The following is a 7,042-nucleotide window of genomic DNA, read 5'->3' as shown; positions in this document are numbered from 1 at the left end:
ATTATAAATGGATACAGCGAATGTTTAACAGTAAATTTATTTAATCGAAGCTCAAGAAACCATGGTTCAAATTTTATTGAATATAATATTTTGTTATTGTGTGCCGCTCAAGCAGTAGATTCTCTTTATCAATGAATCTCGACTCTTGCCACAATCATAAAAAATTAATATATGGACTTGCAAGTTGTTGGATGTACTCTTAGTATTATAGTGACAGCTACAAAAATTGATCTTGAAATTTAAAACATATTAAATCATTATGTGATCAATATATATTATATAACTAAGATCAAGTGTGTATATATATATATATATAATAAATAGATACATCTCTCTTTTTGACTAAGATCAAGTGTAGTATTTTTTCTTATCGATTTAATATCTGACATGTCGTTCATAGAACCACATGATATTAAATGTATTTTCGTAGGGAGAGGGCTCGTTTACAATAGATTTTTATTGGGCTTTCGGGCGTTGCATTAAAGCACCAGCCGGAGTACCTCGATTTTTTTTGCTTTTAAGTAGTATTTTAAATTAAAAAGTTATATCATGATATTGAAATTTATTTTTATTTATTTTTAAATAGAAAGTTACGATGATGGTGTTAAAATAGTTAATTATTTTTGGAATGAAGAAGTTGGTTAAAATTCGAGAAGTTGTTAACTGAGTCAAGTCAAGTTAATTCATAGTTGAATTTAGAGTGTGGTTGCATGTCAAGTTATTTTAGGTGAGTTGCTAGTGAGAAAATGTTTAAATACTTATCACTAGATTCATTGTAATAAATTAAATTTATGTAAATTATTGTGTGTAAATTATTTGTGTTATTTCGTGTCTATACTCTTTTGTGTTTTTTAATAAATTAGTATGAGAACCGAGGAAAGAATTGAGATCCATGGTATCTGAGAGCTAGTAAGAAAACGGTCAAGAGAAAAAAGCTGGTAATTTTTTTTAAACTGTATTACAAAATCGTCGCACTATTAAAAAGTAACAAGTGCACAGATAATACAGAATCCACACTTACTTAGTACAAAAACTGCGAAATTGCGCAATTTATATGTTTCTGGGTGCGCAAGCACCGTGAATATTAAAAATTCAAAATTTCGCAATCATAAAGTTAAGCTCGTGACCAATTCAAAAACTCGGTGTTCTAAACGTCACGTGGAAGTTAGACGTCACGTGTGTAATGTAATTGAGTGACCGAAGGATGGAATTTGAAGGTCATTTTGCCCGTCATAAGGTCTTTTGAAAGTATTTGATGGTTAGAAATTTTCAAAGCCCATTTTTATAGACGTGTTTGTAACCGTTCAAAACGTATTTTTGACTGTTAATATTTTGCTGAAAATGTCATTAATACCCATTCAAGAAAGCTGAAGCGAAGGTAGTAGACTGAGTTGTCAGGGGCTGGTTCTCCTCAATATGGCCACTTGCCATCTTGTCTCTACCAATGTCGGTCTCCCACTTTCAACGATTTCTAGTTGGTATATGTTTTTTTCATGGTCTTGTTGTAAGTGGATAATTTTACATCTATACAATGTTGGCTCCCCATTAATGGCGGTGTTGAAGGTCAACACTCTCCATGTGTTTAGTGGCATGTACTTAAATCTAGCGATGTGTCTATTTACTAACACCGTTCTCCGTGTGTTTAGTGGCATGTACTTAAATCTAGCGATGTGTCTGTTTACTAACACCGCTCTCCGTGTGTTTAGTGGCATGTACTTAAATCTAGCGATGTGTCTGTTTACTAACACCTTCGGGTTTTGGTGTAACGGCAATTTTGACTCCAACAAATGCTATCAGACCCAGAGGTCTCTAGTTCGAAACACACTTGGCTCGCGTTGGGGGAGATTGTTGCCTTCTTGTTAATGGGAAGGTCAATGCTCACTTAAATCTAGTCTAGCTATGTGTCTATTTACTATCACATGTGGGAAGGTCACTTAAATCTAGTCTAGCTATGTGTCTATTTACTATCACCTGCGGGAAGGTCAACGCTCTCTTAAATCTAGTCTAGCTATGTGTCTATTTACTATCACCTGCGGGCTACAAAGGGTTTTGGTGTAGGGTTTTGGTGTAACAGCGATCGTGACTCCAACACACAATGCTTCAAATTAAGCTCCAAACAATAAAATTTTGAAATCCTGAGAAAGGCATCTAGGAAAGACTCCAACCCACAATGCTTCAAATTAAGCTCGAAGCAATGAAATTTTGAAATCTTGGGAAAGGCATCTAGAAAACCTGAAGTAAATCCGCCATTGCTTTTATAGTCTAGCTATGTGTCTATTTACTATCACCTGCGGGTTACGAAGGGTTTTGGTGTAGGTTTTTGGTGTAACAGCAATCGTGACTCCAACACACAATGCTTCAAATTAAGCTCCAAACAATAAAATTTTGAAATCCTGGGAAAGGCATCAAGGAAAGACTCCAACCCACAATGCTTCAAATTAAGCTCAAAGCAATGAAATTTTGAAATCCTGAGAAAGGCATCCAGAAAACCTGAAGTAAATCCGCCATTGCTTTTATCCTTGATTCTGCACATTAATTTGTTAGCCAAATTGCAGAACTGGTTTTTGGTGGATGTTTGGTTGTAGATTCTTTTCCATTTCTAAGGGTGTAAACTCTGAGTTGAATCAAAGAAATGATTTTCTGAGCATGGTTAATTTAGTGGATCACTTGCAAATTTAAAGGGATTATATTGGTATGTTTTGTGGAGACAACCACAAGTATCCACCCTCTGGAATCATCTTCAACTTTATGGGAAGTGAATCCCAAGAGGCAATGCACCGCCAACAATAGCACCAATGACGGGTTTGAAGAAATCTTTCCTCTATTGCCATGAGTGGAGGCTTCTGAGGAGCACTGCTTCAGGAGACGCGGGGATAATTTGCAACAGGTTGTCGCAAAATGCATTGAGGTTTAGGTGAGGAAGGCCAGTGATGCCAAAGTCGTTGCATCTCAGGCATCGTGTCGGTAAACAATCCACTTGGCCAATTCATTGAAAACAAATCAATTGGGTATTTTAATTTTTTTTTGGTAAATTGGGTTTAATATGAATGCGATTTATTTGGAGCATAACTTCAATTTTGAATACATTTAAACTAAAATATTTATATGGATAAGGGGAGAATTAGTGTTTTTTAATTAGTATTATAAGGTTATTTTTTTTCATTTTAATATTTATCTTAAAAAATTATGATTTTAATTGAATTTATCATGAGAGTTTTTTTTTCTTTTTTAAATTGTAGATAAAAAAAGAACTCACTTTAATTTATATATGAAATAGTATTTTTACGGTGTCATATAATTTCAAACAAGATTGTGATTTTTTGTTATTTAAAATAAATTTTAAATGCATAAGTAGATTTAACACTTTAAAAATTAAAATCTTTGTCATATTTTAATTAAAATGAACCTAAAAAAGTCATTTCATGGATAAGAAATAATTTAATTAGTAACAATAATCATTCTAACATATTTAGATATACTTCCCTAAATTAAATAATCAGTAAAAAGCATACCTCAATGAAATGTGATATTTTTTTAATATTGTATTTGAGTAATGATTTTTTTCATTTAATAAATTGGTTTTGATGTAAATACTATTTTTTGTTACAATGTATATTTTAAGACAATGAGGATTTCCTTCTTTTCTAAAATATTTGTGAGCAAACAGCTCTCCAATATGGTATATGTTGTAATTTCTTTTATAACATTTGAGGCAGTCAAAATAAAATTAGAAAAATAAATCAGTTAAATTAAAAAAAAAAAATTAATAATTATAATTATAATTAATAATTAAAGCAACTTAGATCCATCTTAATTGGGATCCAAGTGGCCAGAAAGATCAAATCTTAAAAATATCTTATTAAAATATTTGAAAGGAAGATAATTCAATTATAAAAACAATAATTATTTATTATTTTGATATATTTGTTTTAATGTAAACTTAATTTATAATTTTTTTTAAGTTTCATAATGTTACTTAATTTAACTTAGTCACATTATGCTTAATCAAAATTTGAGTATATTTGTAGAGTTCACATTGTTTTGTTTAGGTCCAAAGAAGAGTAAACAAATCTTTTCAAATCTTATCTCCCTGTCACTTTAAAAAGTAAATATTTATTTTAATCTCAAACCTATTAAACATAGATAAGGATTAAAAATATAAAGAATCCAAAGCATAAACATGCTTATGACAACCAAAAATTGAACTCCAACATGATATTCTTTTATCTAGTATAATTAAGGTCAAAATATTGCATTTTTATGTCAAATTAATGTTTAAAGAATAAAGTTCTATAATATTGAAGGCCCCACTACACCACATATTGGAGAATGAGATGTTTATTATATTTTTTTATCTATTTTCATTTCATGTACCTAGGTGTCCCACATCTTACCGACCTTTTTAAAAATGCAGTAAAAGATGTGAAACAATTAGATTAGAGCATTTTTCTACTATGGCATAGCATCATTCCGTTTATGTTTCTCAATATGCATTTAAATATGGGGAGATTCTTTTACACATATATCAAATCTCCATCTTTATTTGATTTAATGCATAGCTTCCATGCAATTTGACGCATTTCTTTTCTTACCTTATCATTGGAGCAATGGAATTTAGAAACTTGTAAGTTGTGACATCAATTTGAAACATCTAATAATTTGTTGTAAAAATAATTTATCTTATTAGATGGATCTGAAAACTCGACGTTAATGGTATGTTCTTGTGCCCTTTAGGGTGTCATATATTTATGTTTTGTATCAAGCCTTATATTATATAATGTCAAAAATTATCTCTTAATTTGCATGGAACTTAGTCTTAATGGGAATCTAAACATTCTAGTGGTATAATATAAATTGTTGTTTCTTGAAAGATATGCAATTGATGACCATGAAGTACTCTACCTAGAATTGATTATATACTTTCAATAAGAAAAATAAACATGTTTCAAATGTTCAATATTTTTTTTTGAAATCTCCACGATTGTAGTTTTCAAAGTATTATAATTTAAATATATTTAATTTTTAGTTGACATGTCTACAAGTTATATTAAAGGGTATAGTCTATAAATAATACACCAAGGTGAAAATTATTTTCAATTTTCAAATAAATTCTTTTGTCTAAAAAATAAACTAGTTAGTTAGTTAGAGTGAGTTTCTTATGATTTTATTCAATTTTACTTTAATACACAATGGTTTTTTGTTTATATATATTGATTTTGCTACAATTTGGTGATAAATAGAGGGAATGATTTGATCGGAGCACACTTTTACCACATTTAATACTTATAAGTGTATGTTCTCTAAGAATGTAATAGTGGGGGAAATCATAACATAATCCTATAACATTATGTTAAGAGATCCACTGATCCAAATCGATTCTAGAATACTCTCTAAGTCTTCAAAATCATTCAAAAGATCAAAACCATCGCATAAGGGGAACCTTCAAAAAAGGCGGAAAAACACAAGAAAACGAGGAAAATAGGCTTATCGGAGGCTTCAACAGTGAATGCACAGTAGCCGTCAGATCTGGCTGATCAACGGTCCAAATCTGATAGGAAAATCACAATCGGCAAAGGCTATCGGAGGTTATCAGCAGAGACCATATGTATGTTGTGATAGCGATCGGCGGGGTCAATGAGGATCGTCGATCGAGTGCACAGATTGACGGCCCATGTTGCACCGCCATATCGCATCGGCGGATTTCAATAGAAGCACTTACCACGACCTGGGGCCCATGCGACATGCGACTGCGACAAGTCACATTACAAAGTCGCATCGGAGCCATATAGAAGGGCGGACATAAATATATATGCGATGCAATCAGCCGAACCCGATACAATATATAAACATTATTTGATATGATTTGAGATCTGTCAAATGGCAGATTTCTGTGCTTTCAGTGTATTTCGTTTATTAAACAAAATACAAAGGGGAAGCGTTGATGCGATGAAACCCGGACCCAAAGGGGTATGGGAATGAAAATACATAATATTTGAAATCCGTCATAAGCCATTTTTTGCGGTATTTTCATAGTTTTAATGTATTTCTAAAATACAAAGGGATAGGCCATTTGTAACATGCGATAGCAACTCACAGGCGCACCCGATAGGAGAATAGACCAGATTTGAGGACTTTTGAAGTCCAATAAACAGTGTTTTTGGTGGATTTTCATAGTTTTTGAATGCATTTCTTTGCGTTAATAGAAAGCGGCCATTTCATGGATTTCAAAGGCCTGATGCACTCATCCGTTGCAGAATAGGTGGCCACCTCCCCTTAATGCATTATGCAATGATTGTTTAACACTAGAAGAGGGATTCGAGCGGACAGAGGTTGGGAGACAGAAAGCCGAGAAGTGGAAATGAACAGGCAGAGCAGATTGGCTTTAAAGCCACAGACAGAGAGCAAACAAAAGCAGGCAGTATTGAAGGCAGTGCCGAGATAGAGCAAAGACAGAGACAGAGAGTGATTGAGAGAGTCTGTGTACTCAGAGAGGCTTGAGAGGTTCAAGAAAACTCTTGTTGTTGTATCTGTTGTGTGTTGAGTCTCAAATTGAGCTCATACTATTGTAAAACTCTGTTTGAAGACATAATAGAGAGGTCACCACTGAAGGCTGGACCAGGAATTATAGCCCAGGAGTATTGTGTGAACTCCTTATTAATTTTGATGTGTTTATGTGTGTTGTCTATTATGCTTCTTTACTGCTTCATTGTCTATGTATTTCGCAATATTATCGATCCATTGCATAAAATAACATAGGAAAATCCATTCACATGAGTGTGTAATACCTTAATAGTTATTTAAGATCTCATTATTAGATCAAGTGGTATCAGAGCTTTAGGTTGCTAAGGTTAGACAAGCTTGTGCTAGATTGTTGAATGCTAACTAGGTCAAAGCTCAAATTAGGAGAAGGAGAATTGGTTGAGGCTAACCCAGAAATTGGTAGAGTCTATCCTAGGAGGAAAATGACAGAAGAAATTCCCTTGGAATCAGACTCTCAGTTCATGGACAATTTCATGACCATGAGAGCCATGGTAGAAGAGAT

General features: G+C 32.8%; 1 pseudogene; it reads left to right on the top strand.

Annotated features, from left to right (window-relative positions):
• Nucleotides 1-324: 324 nt before the first annotated feature.
• Nucleotides 325-505, top strand: LOC149143927 (U2 spliceosomal RNA; annotated as a pseudogene).
• Nucleotides 506-7,042: the final 6,537 nt, after the last annotated feature.

This window comes from Pinus tabuliformis, chromosome X (assembly GCF_031772625.1).
Source record: "Pinus tabuliformis cultivar Carrire ecotype Pingquan chromosome X, CPIR1, whole genome shotgun sequence".
In the NCBI taxonomy this organism is placed as follows: domain Eukaryota; kingdom Viridiplantae; phylum Streptophyta; class Pinopsida; order Pinales; family Pinaceae; genus Pinus; species Pinus tabuliformis.
Note: the sequence above shows the minus strand (reverse complement) of the source record. Positions and strands in the feature narration are given on the sequence as shown.